The 20809-nt window shown below is 44.6% G+C and overlaps 1 protein-coding gene across 1 annotated transcript in view; it reads right to left on the reverse strand.

Annotated features, from left to right (window-relative positions):
* The window catches only part of TTC28 (tetratricopeptide repeat domain 28), a 639521-nt gene that overhangs the window by 551931 nt on the left and 66781 nt on the right, over window positions 1-20809 (reverse strand). The gene's annotated exons all lie outside the window — the stretch shown is intronic.

Consider the following 20809-nt stretch of genomic DNA (forward strand, 5'->3'; position numbering starts at 1 on the left):
AACTCTGTCCTGAGCCCTCTTCCCTTCTCACCATAGTCTCTCTTCTCGTGATCTCATCAGCTCCCTCAGGTTCCATAATCATATTTATGCTGATGACTCACAGATCTACAAAAACAGCACCAGTCTCGCATCACTGACTGCCTGGCAGGTCATCTCCCCTGGATGTCCCACAAGCATCTCAAACTCAACATGTCCAAAGTCAAGGTCTTCCCCCTCAAACCCACCCCTAACATCCACACTACCCCCAGGGCCCAGCCTCAGGTCATCCCCAGCCTTCCCTCTCTGTTTCAGCTCTCATGTTGATCAGTTGCTATGTCCTGTCCATTCTGCCTCCACAATGCCTCTGCATCTGCCCCAGTCTCTCATCTCACACAGTCACCACCTTAGTTCAGGTCCTCCTCATCTCTCGACTGGAGTGCTGAGAGAGTTTATTAACTGGCTGACCAGCTTCCAGTTTCTCAGTTCTTCAATCCACCTTCCACACAACTGCCAAACTGAATTCCTAAAGACCAGGTTTAACCATGTCACTCCTCTGATCAAGAAGTTACAATGGGAAGGTTCCAAACTGTCCTGATATTTTAGAACCAGAGGGCAAAATAGAAATTGAAAGAATCCACCGATCTCCTCCTGAAAGAGATCCCCAAAGGAAAACTCCTAGGAATATTGTAGCCAAATTCCAGAGTTCCCAAGTCAAGAAGAAAATATTACAAGCAGGCAGAAGGAAACAATTCAAGTATTGTGGAAACACAATCAGAATAACACAAGATTTAGCTGCTTCTACATTAAGGGATCGCAGGGCATAGAATATAATATTCCAGAGAGCAAAGGAGACAGGATTACAACCAAGAATCCCCTACCCAGCAAAACTGAGTATAATCCTGCAGGGGAAAAAATGGTCATTCAGTGAAATAGAGGACTTTCAAGCAATCTTGATGAAAAGACCAGAGTTGAATAGAAAATCTGATTTTCAAATACAAGACTCGAGTGGAACATGAAGAGGTAAACAGGAAAGAGAAAATCATAACAGACTTATTAAGGTTAAACTGTTTACATTCCTGCATGGAAAGATGATATTTGTAACTCATGAGACCTTTGTCAGTATTAGGGTAGTTGGAGGGGGAAAATTATATGTATGTATATATAGATATAGATAAATAGAGGGTACAGGGTGAGCTGAAAAATGAAGGGGTCATATCTGGAGAATAAAATTAAGGGATGAGAGAGGAATATACTAGGAGAAGGAGAAAGGGAGAGGTAGAACACGGTAAATTATCCCACAAAAAAAAAATGAAAAGAAAAGGCTCTTACAGTGAAGGGGAAACGGGGGAAGGTGAGAGGGAATGAGTGAATCTTATTCTCATAGGATTTGACTTAAGGAGGGAATAACATACACACTCAATTGGGTGTGGAAATCTATCTTACTCTACAGGAAAATGGGGGGGGATGGAAGGGGACAAGAGAGTAGGGGGATGATAGAGAGGAGGGTAGATTGGGAAAGGGGGTAATCAGAAGCAAATACTTCTGAGGAGGGACAGGGTCAAAAGAAAGAATAGAATAAATGGGTGGGCGGGATAGGATTAAGGGAAATAGAGTTAGTTTTTCACAGCATGTCTACTATGGAAGTGTTTTGCATAACTGCACATATATAACCTATATTGAGTTGCTTGCCTTTTCAATGAGGGTGGGTGGGGAGGGAGGAAGGGAGAAAATTTGGAACCCAAAGTTTTAAAAACACATGTTTAAAAAAAAATGTTTTCACATGCAACTGGGAAATAAGAAATACAGGAAATGGGGTACAGAAATCCATCCTGCCCTACAGGAAAATTGAAGGGGAAGGGGATAAGAGAAGGGGGAGGGAGATAGAAGGGAAGGCAGACCAGGGGAAGGGGTATTTAAAATGCATGCCATCTTGGGGTGGGGGGAGGGTTGAGATGGGGTGAAGATTTGAAACTCAAAATCTTGTGGAAGTAAATGTTGAAAACAAAAAAATAAATAAAAGTTACCATTTAAAAAAAAACAATGGGAAGGTTCCCTATAGCTCTAGAATAAGCAAAATCTAAGCACCTTTTGTTTGGCGTGAAAGTCCTTCACCCTTTACCTCCAATCTGTCTTTCTAGACCAATTTCACAGGACTTCCCCTCTCAGACTGTGGTGTTTCCAGCCAATGTCCTGTCTCCCTACGTAGCACAGAGTATTTCCCCAGTCTGGAATGTACTTCCTTCTTACCCCTGTCTCTAGAAAGCCCTGGCTACATTCAAGGCTCAAGTGACCCCACCTCCCAATCATTCAGCAAGTAAGAATTAAGCGGGGAGGCAGAAGCACCTCTGTCTCCTCTGCTGAAAACACTGAAGTGCTAGAAGATTCTGGACTTCTCCAGGGCGTCCTAGCACTGTTTATTGTCTGCACTGGAAAGGGAAGGTAAACCAGACCCCCAGGGCAAAGGCAGCCTCAGGACTGCACAAGGAGACTGGCAGAGAAAGACAGCATTCCTAAGGGAATGTCAGGAAGACTCTGAAAAAGGAGAAAAAGACTTCCGGCCAGAGTTGCCAGGGGCTATGAATTACCCTCTTTGCCACATGCTCTCAGCTTGAACCCATTTTCTCCTGGACTCCACATGAACTTGTAGGAGAGTTTTTTGGGGAGGGGGTCTGTACTGACTCTTCTGACAACACCACCTTCGTAAATATCCACTTCTGTAGCCTAACTAGGTGTGGCTGGTTAATTGATATTAACTAATCAGTATGAAAGGAAACACACCCATAAAAACTGTGAGTTATAGGACAAGAAAAAAACCACCAGTCCCTTGGAGTTACAGATAAAACCCTAAGGGGCTCCTTCAAGAAGAGAGATATAGCCAACTACCTACTAGGCAGCAGACCTGCCACTTCAAGAGGGATTTGGGATGGTTGCTCCAGATCATGTGCTCCACAAATACAAAAACAAACAAACAAACAAACAAACAATCCCAAGTTTCCACGAATGCTTTGTATTGCCTTTACGTCTGCAGACAGATGCACATGTGTTACGTATGTGTCTGCATATCCACTCAGCTGTGCTGTGCACAACACAAGCTCCTTAATTATGAGCTGAGTTTGCTTCACTTTGGTCTTGGTACCTCAGTACCTCGAGCAGTGCCTGGCACAGGGTATACACAAAGGCTTGTTGAAATGAATTGAAAGCAGAACTCTTCAATCCTTGAAAAACATGCAGGATTTTTAAAAATAAGGTTTGATTAGAAATTTTAGAAGTTTAAGACAGCTCTGAAAAACAATGCTGAATTCTAAAAATGCTTCTTCAAGTCTTTTGGTTTAAGAAGTCAGTGATGAAAATGTAAAACCTAGGTTGCCTCTCATCTCCTGATGAGCAGAATAAGCTAGATATGAAGTTAGCCTCTCCTATCAAGCCCCTTTCTGACACCTCATCCTCTCAAGGCAATGGCGCCCTCAAGGACTTGGAGACAATGTCTGGCTCTGGCAGATTCCCCTCTGCCTTCTCCCTTAAAGATTCATCCCAAGGACCACCTACTTCACAAAGCTTCTCCTGCCACCCCAGCTACTTAGTGCCCCCTAAACGTCCCTTTGCATTTTCCTTATTTCCCTAAATAAAATACAAGCTCCCCAGTGGCAAGTATGCTGGGCTTTTGTCTCTGGAGCCTACAAAGATCATTTGGGAGGCAGGTGTATCCCAGCACCTGGTCACACATGCCACACGGAGCCGGTTCTTCAGAATGCTGGTGGATTGACTATATCAAACTGGAAAGTTTGAATATGGACCACGTAATGAACTGTGACTGTCGTTAAAGATCAGGTAAGCTGAATTTAGATAGGCTTATCACCAGAAAGTTGTCATTACCAGATGAGAAATGGGAGGGGTCATAGCAACCCATGATGCATTAGCCCAGGAGGTAGAGAGGATGGAAGCTTGGACATGGAATCAGGAGGGCCCAAGTTCAAATCCTGGCTCAGGCATAGATTAGCTGTGTGACTCTGGACAAGTCATTTAACTTCAGATTGTTTTAGTTTCTGCATTGGCAAAATGGGGGTAACAATAGCACCTACCTCACAGAATCCTTTAAGGAATCAATGAGATAACATCTATAGAACCCTTGGCAAACCTTAAATAGCTATATAAATACCAGCTATTATCATTATTGTTAGTAGTAGTAGTAGTAGTAGTACTATGCTAAAGTACTGTGATCTGTGTTATCAGTGGAAGTAGTACCTATATTAACTGAGTCATGGATCACTAGCCAAATCTTCCCCTCAATTCAAAACTGTACTTTCTATATTCTGAAAAGACTCATGGCTATTAAAGATTGTACTATGATAACCAAAGTTTGTGTATATGTATTTAATTATACAGCTGGATCTTTATTAAAAAATCTGATTGAGGGGCAGTGAGGTGGTGCAGTGGATAGAGCACCGGCCCTGGATTCAGGAGGACCTGAGTTCAAATCCAGCCTCAAACACATAACACTTACTAGCTGTGTGACCCTGGGCAAGTCACTTAACCCCACTGCCTAACCAAAAAAAAAAAAAATCTGATTGAAATGCATAGATATCTCCACATTAATCTTCAATTATCAGAAGGCCTGACAACCTCAAACATTGAGAACAAAACTAAAAATCGGAAAGAATGAAAAAAGGACCATGCAGCCACCAATGTTAATAACCCAAATGCCGTACAAGCATTTCTGAGGTGCTTCCTATGTGCCAGGCACCATGCTAAGCGCTGGGGATGCTAAGGAAGTAAAGAGAAGTCCGTGCCCCCAAGAACCTTAGTCTAACGAGGGAAACACTATGCAACTCTGTACAAACAAGTTACAGCCGTGATACTTTGGAGATAATCAGCAGAGCAAACGCAGGAGCATGAAAGGCAACTAACAAAAGCTTCCTGTAGAAAGTGGGATTTCAGCTGGGACGCGAAGAAAGTCAGTGAAGCCAGGAGCCAGGAGCAGACATGAGGAAAGAACGCGTCCCAGGCGTGAGGGACAGCCAACAACGTCTAGAATTGGGAGACGCTATCTAACGCCAGCAAGAGCAGAGGCCAGTGTCACCAAATCCCAGAGTACCCTGTGTAGGGTATGGTATAAGAAGACTTGGAAGGTAGAAAGGGGGCAATCCATGAAGAACCGTGAGTGCCAAACAGGACTTCCTAGGGGGGGTGATAAGGGCTGGCCCCGAGTGGTTGCCGTGTCAGAGGAGAAGGGCAGGAGGACACAGGAGATGCTGCAAAAGTAAAAGTGACAGGCCTCGGCCACAGGTTGGAAATGGCTCTTGACAAAGTAAAGAGTCGAGGCTGACACGGAAGCTGCACGTGTGGGCGACTGCGAGGGAGACGGTGCCGTTGACAGCACTGGGAAGGTCAGAACAAGGGAGGCTTGGGAAGAAAGACAGGGATGCAGCTGGACACACTGAGCATAAGATGCCTACGAGACATCCAGTATGAGACGTCCAATAGACAGTTAGAGGTGCAAGACTCGAGGGTAGGACTGGATGAGTCAATTCTACTCAAACAAGAGCCCTCAGGCTCTCACCCTGAGCCTGCTATTTACTTTTATATAAGACATAATTCTAACAAACCTACCTATCTAGTTTCTCAAGTCATGAGAAACAACATATTAGAAATGGGATTGGCGGGGCAGGGTACAAATCTCTAGAGCAGGCACATTGATAGGGGCAAGAAGTGATCTCTACTATCGAGGGAGAAAACTTCAAACTAAAACAAGCAGATAACAACAAAGGAGAAATAGCTCTCAGTATGTGAATTCACATTGATTATATAGTAAGACATCAAGAAGTGATCCAATTGCATTTAATATCCTCTGCTTGAAAATGCAGAAAGATGTCTAACATGTTAGAAGGCTTTAGATCAGTAATGGTTATAAGGTTTTCAAGTTTGGGTCCATGAAGGGAATAAACTTCAGCGGAGTTATTTGGATCACAGTTTTTATTTGTTCGCCACGCCAGATAAGTCTTCACTAGAGCACGGGTGGGAGCGGAGGACCAATAGAGCTGGAAGGGACCATGGAGCTCATCTCACCCAACTCCCTCGTTTACACATGAGGAAACTAGGCTCCAAACAGGTTAGTGACTCTCCCAAAGTCACGCATGTAGTCTATGGCAGAGCTGTGATTTGAACCCAGGTCCTTTGACTCCAAACCCAGAACACTTCACATGATACCATGTTGCCTCCTAATACATCTACAGAATGTAAAGAAAATTTACTCTCTGTGCGGGCAGATATGTATGCCTGTGTGTATGTTTACATATTATATGTGGTGTGTATATTAAACATATACACAGATCCACACATACACACATAAAATCCACACACTCATGGCCGTGCATACATTCCAATGAGGACTATGGCTTTTCTCCTTTCTTTTTGTTCTCATTCTCTGCCAGTTACTGAGGAAGGACAGGAGAGAAGACATCAGTCTACTGCATCACACTAAACTGTTAACAGTCACATCAACCCACAAAATGGTTTCATAGTTTTGTGTCTACTTGCTGTATAAAGAGGAAATCTTTCCATCCATGCCTGTAAGTAACAGTTCTACTCTGTAAACTTTCAAGTGTTGTATAAATGTGAATTATTATTACTTCATAGTTATTCTAGAGTGTTTCCTAGTGCGCACTACAGTTTTGAATTAACTTTCTTAAGTATTGATGTCTACAGTTACAAATGGACATAATTTAACCACTGAGAAACTTTAATACAAATCATAAATTGGTATCTAATTTGCATATTCTTTCATTTGTCTCAGGTCTGAAGTAATCTATGCTAAATTTTCGTCCTGTTATACTGTCGGCCACTGGGGGCAGGGAGGGAGGGGGTGGTGGGAGAGGGAAGGCATGAGCTCAAATAGCTGCCAGGCTTCTCACAAACAGTGCTTGATCTACTCACAAGCAAAATTAAAATAAACACCATTACATTCTTTAATGTTCATGACACCCAGTCGAGTTCATCATAATAAGGAATCAGTAACATTTTCCTGAGACAGCAATCAAAGAATCCGGATAATCTGAATAGTAAAAAGGTCACATAACATACCGAATGTTCTGAGAACAAGTCTATCTGAAAGAAATTCAGGTTCTATGCAGAGCTTAGCTTCTCAGTCTAGAGCATGGAACTTGGAAATTAAGCCAGTCTCTAAAACAGGAGTACCATGCCACTTTCCTGGGCTTGATCATCTTTATTTCATGTCCATAAGAGAATCAACATGCTGCAGTAAACGGGGACTGTTCTTGGGAACAGGACTAGCTGGTTCAATCCTGACTGAGTACACTGGCCTCATAACCATGGGCAAGCCACGGAATCTCTCAGTCCCCCAGCAACCACTTCAGCCCCTAACTGATTGAGGACTTGAGGAGAAGCATTTGTCAAAGGAATTTTCACACCAGGAGTTCCCCCGCTGTACTTAAGCCCTCCCTAAAATGGGTAGTTACAAGTAGACTACAGCAGGACTATGGAAGAATATCAGTCCAGTACTGACATTTTTCCAACCATCTCCTACTTTGATTTTTTTTGGACTGGACTGGCTCGTCATTGTTATAGAGAGCTCCCAGTAAGAAAACTTCCTCTACCAATGCAGATCAATATCTGCTCTATAGTAAATAAAAACTGAATTAAAAAACACAAATATCTGTTAGATAAATTTAAATTGCCCTAGTATCCGGCACATACTAGGCACTTAATAAATGTTGGATGGATAAGCTGAGAAAAGCAGAGACTTTTCCATGCCGTGTTTAAGTTATATCCATATATAATCAAAGCACACTTTGATTAATAGATACATCATTTATCTGGGACAAACCTATAACCTTGCCCAACTTTACAAATATCAAAAATAGCTAACTCGAGATTTTGTTCTGGTTTCGTTTGTTTGCCACAATTTAGGGATCGTAGGGTTTGTAATTTGGTGCAAGTAGTTGGACCAAGATCCTTCCTACTTCTTACGTTCCATTTCTAGTGCCCCTGCCAAAAATATTCACTAAGCACAAATTGGATGAGTCAGCGCAGAGAAGTGACTACTGAGATGGCCTCAGAGGCAGGAAGCCCTGGGCTCAAATTCTGCCTGTGACACACCTTGGCAGTGTGTCCCTGGGAGAGTCACTGAACCTCTCAGGGATACAGGCAACTCTCACACTGTAGATTTCAGAGAAGGTAACAACCTACATTGATTGGTAGAGGGAGTTTTTGTATCTGAAATCCCCATACAAGCCATGAAGGAATAGATTCAGTTCCTTCCCCATGTTAGCACAGTGCCTGGCATAATCATTCTTCTTTCATCTTTTTTCTCCATTCTTTTTTGCTCTGTCCTTGATTCACATAAAGAGGAGGCCTAAGCTATCTCAAGAGAAGTTGAATTCTCTAGCCAAATATTATTCCTTTCCTCGCTTTCCTAGGACTTTTTAAAAACCCAGCAGCCCAAAAGGTGGCATGAGGGCAGACCACGGAGCCTAATCAGGAGACAGTGTATCGGTACTCAGATTCAGATCTATCAGCCTTTCTGGCTTCATTAGTGAATAATTTCCCTGCAGGATTTGCTTGAAGAAAATCAAAAGCTAATGATGCTGTCACCCAGGAGGTTTTTGTGCACCCCGTTTCTCTCTCCGTACAGCCATTCTTCTTTGCCATATGTTCCCCCCATTCAAAATGGTGGGAACCATCACAGTGGCAGCTGGGTGGTCCTGAGTTTTTTATTCAATAACAGCTGACCTTTCCTAAATCATTTTTCTCTGTTTTATTGAAAAATATGTTTTACTCCTCCAGAATCATCATTATTTTAGTCTTCAGAAAGAAAGAGCAGCAGCTGGAGAGAAATTGGACTTTCAATCAGTAAATATTATTTTACTCATAAAAACAAATTCACAAACTCTTATTTCCTAAGATACAAAAAAAAAATTGGAAATGTACTTGATATTTTCTTTAACCTTTCCATTCAGAAAATTCTATAATAACTAAGACTGGTTATTTAAAGAAAATAGAACTTTTTTAATTATCGTTTTAAAAAACCAGCACTAGATGCAGTACAGTCAAATCCGTGAACACCAAGGCTACAATCTCGGCTTCCTATCTCTAGAATTTGACCAAAAGGCCACATGGAAAAGCGCATTGAGAATGGTGGCACACGATACGTACAGTAACATGAGCACCAGAAGTAAGATGTGAAAAGAATAGTTTATGATCTATAGGATGTATGCCCTATTCGTTGGCTGCTCAGAGAAGACCTGAGGCGGCCCATGAAGACAGGTAACCTGGCCCCAGGGAGGTAGCTGAGGGAGCCTGCCAAACAGCAGGCCCAACAAGTCTGAAAAGGATGGGTTGTTCTGGACAGCTGGGTTTGGGGGAGAACAAAGATTTTAACCTCAGGAAGCAGAAAAATGTTTTAAAATATTCTCATTATTAGAAGGAAGACAGTAAAAGGATCTGGGCTTGAATTACAAATGTCACCTCGTGACCACAGGCAATGAAAAATCAATTATTAAGTATTTATATGTGTTGAGCACTGAGCCAAGTGTTGGGAGGACCTGTGGAAAAGCAGGAGAGGCCCTGCTTTCCAAGAACTCACATGTGGAATGGAAAAGGGTAACACGGCGAGAAGAGTTCAACTGCAGGACTGATAAAGCGGCCTGGCGGTCTGCTGCCAAGGCCCAGGCTTCATCTTTGGGGGCATCAACACAGAAGATGGCAATGCCTGACGGTCTGGAGGACGGAGCAATAGTGTGGATGAGAAGGCCCAGTGGTAATTCCTTGCAGTATGAGTAGCTACGTCCACCTCACAGCCAAGAACCCGAGGGCTTGAGCGCACAAGCACTAAGAAGGGACAATTGCAGTGGGAATTGAACAGGAGGTCACCTGGGGTTTAGGGGAAGGTATCCTTCCCTCAAAGCCTGGTCACTCTATCATCTGAGGAAGAATGGAGCTAACTAGGCCCAGGGAAAGCCCTTCACCCAATGCCCCACCCCATCCAAGCAAGTCTCAACTCAGTGGGCATCCGTAAAGCAAACAGATTGCACCAGATGACCTTTAAGGTCCCTTGTGGTCCTACAGCTAGGATCCTAGGATCACGGTTGCTCCTTTTCTTAATGACAGACCCCGTGACTGACATTATTAACTAGTGTCACATGAGATCAGAGAAGCTTATCAGCATGTGCATTACAAGTAATGATTTTTTTTACCATAACAACCCTTAAAAACCATTAATCTACTAAACTTTGATTAAGCTTTGACTCCACTGTGCTGGGCACGTGGGATTCAGAGCCAAAGACCGTCTTTGATGGGAGGGTAAAGGGAGGACACAAATCTTTCTAGCACCGAACAAAATATATTACACATGGTAGAAAAGAGAAAGAAAACAGAGGAGAAAAAAGAGAAGGGAAAGAGAGAGAAGGCAGGAGAACAGGAAGAAGAACAGGAGGAAAAAGAGGAGAAAGGAAGAGGAAGAAGAGGAAGAGGAGGAGGAGAAAAACAAGCACAAGAAGAGAAAAGGAAGAAAGAAGGGGGGAAAGAGAGAAAGGAGACAGCAGGAAGAGGAGGTGAGGGAGTGGGAAAGGAAAAAAATAGAGTAATTCAAACAACTGGTTATTCCAATCTGCTCTTTCCCCATATTAGGCTGTTGACTTTCAGGATCTAAAATGTTTCAAAAAGCAATACCATCCCACTGCTGGCTACTATCCTACTGCCACAAAGAGGGAGAATAGTGAGAGAGGTACCCAAAAGAGAAGGGGGAACTGCTCTAGAATTTTTCTGACCATCACCTGAGGTGTTGTATGAAGGTCACATTTAGGACATACCTAAGCTTTAAAAACAGGCCTTTTACCACCAGAGGAGTATCATCATCTACAACCTTAAGAACATGAGATAAAGGGTGAGGAGTCCCAATGACAAGAATTAGAAGTGGCTCCCCTTTATGGCAGAGCACATATTGGTGCCATTAAAATCACTGAAGATCATATGGTGTAAAAGCTCTGGCCTGGGGAATCAGAGGACTTGAGCTCTAGTACCAGCTCTGACAGTCAATAAGCATTTATTAAGCACCTACTATGTACCAGGCACTGTACTGAATACTGGGAATACAAAGAAAGCAGACCCTGACCTCAAGGAGCTCCCAATCAAATAAAGGCAACAACATGCAAATGAGTACGTACAAATCAGTTAGACAGGGTAAGTTGGAGATAATCCACAGAGGGAAGGCACCAAGACGAAGGGCGATAAGAAACAGGTTTCTGTGGAAGGTGGGATCCTAGCCAGGACTCAAAGAAAGCCAGTGACGCAAGAAAGGAGAAGATTCCAGGGAGGGGAGCAGCCAGGAAAAGGCCCAGAGTCTAGAGATGGAGTGTTTCGTGTAAGGAAGAGCAAGGAGGACAGGGTCACTGCATTGTAGAGTATGCGGGAGAAAGAAGGCGGAAGAACACTGGGAAGGTGGCAGGAAGCCAGGTTGTAAAGGCTTCAAATGCCAAGGAGGATTTCTTATTTGATCATGGAGGTGATAGAGAGGACTGGACTTTATTGAACGGAGGAGTGACCTGGTCACATCTGCATTTTAGGAAGATTAATTTCCCAGCTGAGTGGAAGATGGACTGGAGTGGGGAGAGGCTTGAGGCAGGGAGACCCCCCCAGAAGCTACTGCAATACTCCAGGCACGAGGTGATGAGGGCGAGGGCCTATACCAGGGTAGGGACAGTGTTCGGGGTGAGAGAAATTAACCTACACTCATTAATAATTACTTATGAATTTGTGATCCTTTGTTTTTCCTCTTGATTTTTGTCAAGACCCCACTCCTGAAAAGGCCAGTCCGTCTTTGAAGGACATGATAGATGAATATGATCACTTCTAGCCCCCAAAACATTTGCTCATTAACCAATATGGGCTCGGCTCTGCCCAAATGGGAGCTTGGCTTTTGTTTATCCCACAAGGAAAAGCTGAACTGAGCTGGTTCTTGCTACCAAGAGTTACCAAGAGCCACTCGTGTGACCGTGGTCCCTTCTTTAGAGTTTGGGGTAACAGGGCTTGTGAAGGAGAAAATTAGCCAGAGAGGTTCCAATTGAAATGGCTTCCCTGTCCAGACTGCAGAGGCTACAAAGCCTCATAACTAAGTCATGTTCTCAGAAGGAGGGGCTGAGGACTCTTAGCCCACCTCCTCATTGACTGTCCACCAATCAATATTGAGTTTCACTTGTCAGAAGGAACACTCCTGATTTAAGGTGTTTCAGAATTTCCCTTTCTGTCTTTGGTTATGAGAGAAGCCACTGACCATCAAGTTATTGATTGCTGGCTGGCCTAGTTAACAAACTGATTTTTAATACCCAGAAAATTTTACTCACAAAAGGGAAGAGATGTTATGAAGGTAAAACTGACAGGCCTTGACAACACATTGGAAATAGGAGGTGAGAGAAAGGGATGAATGGGGTGTACCTGGATTTCAAGCTCGGGTGGACTGTGGGGATCGTGATGCCCTCAACAGTAATAGGACAGTGAGGGAGGAGAAAGGTTGTAGGTTAGGATGCTAGAGCTGGGTTAGTGGATCTAAGAGTCATCAGCTTATTGACAATCATTGAATCCATGGGAGCGAATGAGACACCACATAAAACAGCAGAGAGAAATAAGAAAAGAGGGCCCAGGGCAGAGCCCTGGGAGATACTTACCTGGACAAAGATCCAGCAAAGGACCCTGAGAAGGAGCAGTCAGATAAGTAGGAGGAGAACCAGGAGAGAGAGGTGTCATGGAAACCTAGAGAGAAGAAAGCACCAAGGAAAAGAGGGTGATCAAAAGTGTCAAAGGCTGCAGAGAGATAAAGAAGTGTGAGGATTAGGGAAAAAAAAGTCATTGGATTGGGCAATTAGGGATCATGGGTAACTTTAGTTTGGGCTGAATAGTGAGGTTAGAAGCCAGACTGTAGAGTTAAGAGAGTGAGAGGAAAGGAAGCAGCGGCCATTGGTCCCCCGTCTTCTCATGGAGTCTAAGAGATACAGGACAATCGCTAGTGAGGGTGGATAGGGTGAGGGAGAAACACTTCGCTTGCTGGCATTCAAGAAGCAGCCAGTAGGCAGGGACAGCTTGAAGAGGGAAGCGGGGCTGAAGCTAAGCAGGCCACGTACTCAAAAAAGCAGGAAGGGGGGCAGCTAGATGGCGCAGTGGATAGAGCACTGGCCCTGGATTCAAAAGGACCTGAGTTCAAATCCAGCCTCAGACACATGACACTTACTAGCTGTGTGACCCTGGGCAAGTCACTTAACCCCACTGCCTAGCCAAAAAAGAAAAAGAAAAAAAAAAAAGAAAAAGCAGGAAGGAAAAGGATTGCTCATGCACACAGAGGGGCTTATCTTGGTAGGAGGATGGGGATCAGAGATGAAGCAAGAGAGAGTGGTAGAAGGCATGGGGTGTTCGAGATGAGAAGGAGTAAAGAAGGGGGGCCCTCGGCAAATGGCCTCAAGCATGGAAAGTCTGAGCAGGGATGAAAAGGTTTAGAAGAACCAAGGCGAATGGGAGAGTTAATTCATTAGGAAGGTAGAGAAGGATTGCCAGGCCAGAGGGAGGGACCAGGGAGGTCAGCAACAGAAATGTGGGCTGGACTCAGTCAGCATGGCTTCAACAGGGTAACAGTAGGCAAGTCATTCTTCTGAGCTTCAGTTTCCTATACTATAATGAGAATAATACCACTGGTACCATCTACCTACCCCATCAGGAAGTTCTGAGGAAAGCAGTCTGTAAGCTATAAAATGTTACAGAAAACAACAGTCATTCTATTGTAACAATAACAGTGCTTCAGTAAGTCAAGGGATCTGTGATTTTATCAATATGGGCACTCCCTGATACAATCCAAGCATCACCAGTCTGTGATTTGGTAGAAAGTCTTCAAGAGGTGCCATAGCAGACAAATGAGTCACCCTGGCGCCAGCCTGGGAACTAGCCAGCCACTCCAGCTGGGCTCATTCCTCAAGTGACACACAGATGCTCAAAGGCTTTACAGCTGTGGAAGGACCTACCAGCATTTATACTCTACTGATAGAGCCTTAAAGAATCCAGAGGCGTCAGCACAATCTAATGAGGCATTCAGGAAGGATTTTATACAAGAAAAAGGATGGCTAAGGCCAAGAAACAGCCTTTCTGAGCCTCAGATGTCCCATTTATAAAAGAGGAATTATCATCTCTATTTCAATGACTGATCTCAAGGAGCTGTTGTCAGAAAAGCACTTGGCGAATCTAAAAGTGACACGGAAATCTGAATCATGATTATTAGGGAACTATTTAGAGACACATGGACTCAAATTGTCCAATAGAACTGTGATCTCGAGAAAGTGAGTGTTCTTTCCAATAATGCAGACCCCAGAATACTCAAGTCAGTGCAGCTGACGTTGTCCCCCAGCTTTCTGGGGGCCTGCCACAGTTCTGCTGATGTGGCCAGGACGCCTACCAGGGGAGCAGGCTGGTTGTCCCTGCTTTTGTCGCCAGAGGCGACCAGCACAAACACTTCCGGGCTATCAGACTCTGCCTTGCAGACATCTTCCATGCAGCTTCTTCTTTGCAGAACTAGGTTGGCTCCTGCCTGACCTGTACCTCTCCACTGGTTTTGGGAAACCTTCAACTTCAACTCTTGGGAAGTTGTATGTAGTAGTAACTCTGGGATTCAGTCAAATGGCGCATCATGGGAGAATACTGGTATTTTTAAAATGTCTGTCAGCTAATAATCAATCAATAAACATTTATTAACATGGTTTCTGATGGGCGAGTTCCTCCCTCAGCCTCCATCTGAGGAAGCACCACACCAGCCATGCTTACTCCCAACCTGATTCATCCAACCCTAATTGCCTCCCCAGACTCCTGGACCCCTCCCTTTTCAACGCCCTTTCATGAGCTGCCTTCTCTCATTACAACATAAGTTCCTTGAGGGCAGGGACTGCCATGAGTTTGTATTAGTATTCCCAGAGCTCAACCCATTTCCGAGCACACAGTAACTACTTAATAAATCCCAATCTATTTAAACACTGCCATCCATCCTGTTAGATGCACATACAGTAATGGTACACAATGAGAGCCAGAAAGGATAAAGCTGGAGGAGGCCAAGCCAAATCACCACACAGCCATCTTATGCAAAGAATCAATCAGTGAATGAGCGCTTCCTAAGCACGTTCTGCATGCCAGGCAACCAGCCCGGTGCAAAGGATGAGAGGGAGGATCAGAAAGCCAGAGCTAGGAGGGCCCCGGGGGCAGAAGGTCCTTCACCCTCAGAAGAGAAAACCCCAGCAAGAGAGGGCAAGTTATGCCCAGCCACCGTCTGGACTTGGGTCTTCCAGACTCCAGGCTCAGCAGTCTGCCCACTGCCTCACCTAGGACAGAAAGACAAAGAACTGAACAATCCCTCCTCTCAAGAAACTCATAGTCCATCAGGGGAGAAAACATGGACACACACATACTAAACAAATATAAAGGGAGTAAACACAAGGTAGTGAGAGAAGAAGGGCTCTAGCAGTAGGGAGAGATCAGAAAAGGCTTCCCATGGAAGGCTGTGCTTCGGTTGCCCCTTGAAGAAACAGAGGAAGTCTATAAGTCAGAGATGAGCAGGGAGCACATTCTAGGCAAGAGGAAGGACCAGTGCAAAGGAAATGGGAGATAGAGTTCCCCGGGTAAGGCGCAGCAGGAGGCTAACGTGGTTGGAGCAGAGAGCACGAGAAGGCTGGAAAGATGGGATCAGGAGAGGTTGTGAAGGGCTCTAAAAGCCACATTTGATCCCAGAGGCCACAGGCAAGTGCTGGAGTTTACTGGAGAGGAGAGTGACATTGGCAGACCTGAGATCGAGGGAAATCCCACTGGGTACTGCAAAGGATAGATAGGGTAGAGAGAAGCTTCCAGCAAGAAAACCAATGAATCAATGACTATGAGGACAGTGAAAGGGCCAGATAGGAGAGATTATAGTAAAAGCAGAAATGGCAATATTTGGCAACTGATAGGACACGTGGGATAAGGGAGAGTTCAGAGTCAAGAATGCCAAGGTCACAAACCTGGAAGATCAGAAGAATGGTGGCGTATTTGATATAAACAGGAAAATCTGGAAAAGGGACAGGTTTGTAGGGAAAGATGATGAGTTCCTTTTGGATGTGTTGAATTTGAAATGTGTCTGGGACATCCAGTTTGAAATGTCATATAGACAGTTGGTAGTGTGCAACAAGCCCAGGGGAGAGACTGGGTCTGGACATATAGATCTGGTCTCTGACAGATATAAAATATATTTACAAATCTATAGATATATTTATGTGTGTGGAAAGAGAAAGAAAGAGACAGAGAGAAAGAGAGGCAGAGAGGGACAGAGACAGAGAGAGGCAGAACCTTGCAGAACATCCCCAGTCGGGGGACACGATACGGATGATGAGTGAGCAAAGGAGCCTGAGGAGCGGGTAGACAAGTAGGAGGAGAAGTGGCCATGTCACAAACACTCTCTGGACACTCTGGACAGAGTATCCAGGAGGGAAGGTTAGTTAACAGTATCCAATTTTCACCACAGGAGAAGGAGTCCCCAGTTCCCTATGCCAATGCTCTCCCTGAGCCTGCCTTCTATTTCCACTGTATATACAGCTTGTATGCACACAGTTATTTGCATGTTATCATTTCCACTGAAATGGGAGCTTTTTGAGGGCAGATACCGCTTTTGCCTTTCTTTGTACCCCTAACACCCAGCACAGGGCCTGGCACATAGCAAGTGCTTGATCAATGCCTGACTAATTGACAGAGAAGTCAAGAAGGATGAGGATTGAGGAAAAGATCATTAGAGCTGGCAATTAAGAGATCATTAGTAGCAGTTTCAGTTGGTGAAGAGGTCAGGAGCCAGATTGCAAAGAATTGACAAGAGTGAGACGAAGAAGAGGGAAAAGGTGTAGGCAGATTTTTCTAAGAGTTTGTCAAAGAAAGGAAAGAGATATAGAGAGGATGGTAGTATCTTGTGAAGGCTTTTTAAAGATGGAAGAGATTTTGGCATATGTAAAGTAGAGAAAGAACCAGTAACTATGCTGAAAATTAGAGAAAAAAGATCAATTATTGAGGATGCAATCTGCTTGAGAAGATGGGAGGGAATGGGACAAAGCTTCCATGGAGAGGGACCGACCTTAACAAGGAGAAGGGTCGACTCATTATCAGAGACGTGAAGAAGGGAAAAGAGAGAATAAGAGATTATGTCACGAGGTCTTAAGATGAAAAGAAGGGGAGAATTGAACGGGTCACATTGAATGACCTTAATATTCTCAGTAAAGTAAGAGATGAGGTCCTCAGCTGATAAAGTGAGGGGGGATGGAAGTATGGGAGGTTTGAGGAGAGAAACTAGCTTCTGTGGGGAGTGAGACAGGACAATAACTAGGCAGGAGCTACAGTGAGGGGCCATCTGAAGCTGGAGAATGCCGATCTGAAAGGTACCAATGATCAGGGTTGGATGACTTCCTTCCATAGCACAAGAGGAGGAGTGGAAGAGACTAAAGGTGGAAATAACCCAGGCCAATGAGCAGCAATAAGACGAGGTGAAAGACTCAAATGCAGACAACAGAGGGGGTTCAACGGGTTCGCTTTAGGGTCGAGACTGGGAAGGGAGGAAAGTGAAAAAGACAAGATCAAGAGGGAAAGGATGATGGCCAGATAAAGAACAGACCAAATGGGGAGAGAGAGACTGGAGGTTAGGAGCCAGATAAAGAGAGCTCAGAAGGGTACGGCACGCATACGGAGAACCTGAATAGTAGGAGGGTGTGGCCAGACAGAGGAACATGAGATCACAAACTTGGCATTGGAAGGGGCAGAGTCCAACCACCTCTTCACCGACAGCTTTCTTTGCCCCTCAGTGTTAGCTAGAAGATTAGAAAATGTCTGTGGAGACACCCGCTCGTGCCTAAGTTTATCAAACCAGGAACAGTAACTGAGATGTACTAAGATGCCATTTTAAGCATCATGATGCACTTTACAAACACTGAGGAAAGCCCAACAGAAGCATGGCCCCAGCATAGAAATGAGGAAATGAAGGCTCCAGGCCACAGCCACATGGCAAGAATTCCACCCCAGCTCCGCTCTGGCCTCCCTGTGCAAAGGAATCCCCAGGATCACATCTATTCTTTCACCCAATGTTCTGGTCCTGATTATTAGAGAAATGTACCCCTCACACCCATCAAATGGGCAGTGGTGACAAAAAAGAAAATGACAAGCACCGGAGGGTTATGGGAGATGACACACGTTCACAGGCTAGTGATGGAGTCAGGAAGTGGTTCAGACATTCTGGAAAGTAATTTGGACTCATGCCCAAAGAGTTACTAAACTGTGCCTCTCCTTTGACCCAGCGATACCATTACTGGGCCTAGACTGTAAAAGAGATCAAAGAAAGAGGACAAGGGTGTACTTACAAAAACATATTTCTAGCACTCCTTTTTGCAGTGGCCAAGAATTAGAAACTGTGCCCATCAACTGGGGAAAGGCTGACAAAATTATGATATATTAATGTAATAGAATGTTATTGTGCTAGAAAAAATGATAAAAGGAATACTTTCAAAGAAACCTAGGAAAACTTGTATAGTACAGAATGAAGTGAGTGGAAATGAGAGAAAGATTTATATAATAACGACACGATAAAGACGATCAGCTTTGAAAGGATCATGGCAGTGACCGGCCATGACTCCACGGGATCTATGATGAAGCACGCAACTTACCTCCTGACAGAAGTGAAAGACCCAGGGTGCAGAATGAGATGCATATTTTCTGAACATGGACAACATAAGGGTTTATTTTGCTTAACTGTGCATATTTATTGGAAGAGTTTTGTTTTGTTTTGTTTTCCTGGAGGGAGGAAACAGTGAGAGAGAAAACTGATTTTTTTGTTAACTAAAAAAATAAATATTTTAAAAGAATGAATTGGCTTTTTGGCTGCCATATTGCCCTGGTGACACTCTCTGAGCTTAGAGTTCCCCAAACCCCTCCTCCCCAGATCCTTTTCAGGACACCTGCTGTCTATCTACCTTGGCCTTGCCCGCCTTATAGTCATGGAGTTAGTTGACTCTTTGTGTCCAAATGACTTCACATTTACCTCTAGTAGATTTCATCTTATTAGATTCAGTCCAATATTCTGGCCTGTCAAGATCCTTTTGGAGCCTGATTCTTATCCACTGTCAGCTATCCTTGCCCCCAGGTTTATGTCATCTGAAAATCCGATGAGCAGACAAACAATACGTCCTTATACAAATCATTGATAAAAGGGTAGAGAGTACAGGGCCAAGAACAGACCACTAGGTTACTCACGGAGACCTCTTCTGATGTTGACCTTGAACCATTAACAATCATTCTTTGAGAATGGCCATCCAACCAGCTTTCAATCCATCTGACTGTATTATCATCCAGTCCATCTCTCTCTGACTTCTCCCCAGGACAGAATGAAACCCTTGGCTAAAATCTAGAGAAACACACTAGGCCCACAGATTTACTAGTTTAGTAATCCTGTCAAAAAATGAACCGAGGCCAGCCTGAGGCAACTGATTCTTGATGAAGTCTTTACGGTTCTCTGTAAACACTGCTCCCCTTTCTACAATCCTTTCTAGAGTTTTCCCAAACTGAAGTCAAGTTCAGTAGGAGAGCGGGCAGACTGTTCTCTTGCCATTCTTAAAATCAGGGAGATGTTTCTGCTTCTCCAATATTATGATGTTCTCCTATCTTCCATCTTTTTCAAACATGACTGACCAACAGCGGCTCAGCAGGCACATCTGTCAGTTCTTTCAGGACCTCAGGGTGTACTTCATCTGGGCCAGGTTGTTTGCTTGTGGTCAGTCATTTTTCATTTTTCACTGTGCCTGACTCTCTGTGACCCCATTTGAGGTTTTCTCGGCAAAAATGCTGAAGTAGTTTGCCGTTTCCTTCTCCGGCTTGTTTTATAGATGAGGAAACTGAGGCAAACAGGGTGAAGTGCCTTGCCCAGAGTGACACTGCTAGTAAGTGTCTGAGGCCAGATTTGAAGTCAGGAAGATGAGTCTCCCTGACTCCACGCCTGGCGTACTGTGCACTATGGCGCCCCCTAGCCGCCCAGGTCGTTTGAATTCAACAAAAAGTAACTAGGTGCTCTCTTCCTAGCTTCTTGCTTCTCTTGGCTGCCAACCCCCTATTGCTTTTGCTGCTGCTGCTGTCCCATCACTGCCAGCATTAAGATCATTCTCCTTTGGAACACTGAACAAAGAGAAGCAGAGCCAGACCGCAGCAGCTCTGCCTTCCCCTCTGAGCTAAGGTTCTAAGCCTCCTCTGCCTTCCTTTTTATCACACTAGAACTTCGTTAAAAGTCCTTTTTCCTGTCCTCCTCTCCCCTCTGCTGCCTCCACTCCTTCTCCTCTCGTTCCCAAACCCCTTGGCAACCCCATTTCTTCTCTCATCGCTCAACTGAAACTGCTTTCTCCAAAGCCACCAACGATCTTTGAAATGACAAATCACGAGACCTCAAGAGAGAGGACCGTGGGTCCGGAAGGGAGCCTGGCGACCGGCAGGAGGGTCATCCCTCGGCAGTGCAGAAGGCAGATGGAGCGTCGTCACAGAGAAACAACAAGGAGACCAGAGTCACTGACAGCACGGTGGGGGGAGGGCAGAGTTGTGAGAAGACTGGAAAGGTGTGGGCTGGCAGATTAGGAAGGGCCTTGAATGCCAAGCACGATTTTAGATTTGATCTTAAAGGTGATAGGGAGCCAGAGGGGAAGGGGAAGGGGGACACAGTCATACTTCTGCTTGAGAAAAATCGCTTTGGTGGCTGAGTGGAGGATGGACTGTAGTGGGGACAGGTTTGAGGCAGGCGGACCTCCAGCAGGCG

Source organism: Vombatus ursinus, unplaced genomic scaffold, assembly GCF_900497805.2.
Source record: "Vombatus ursinus unplaced genomic scaffold, bare-nosed wombat genome assembly UNPS02001287.1, whole genome shotgun sequence".
Taxonomy (NCBI): domain Eukaryota; kingdom Metazoa; phylum Chordata; class Mammalia; order Diprotodontia; family Vombatidae; genus Vombatus; species Vombatus ursinus.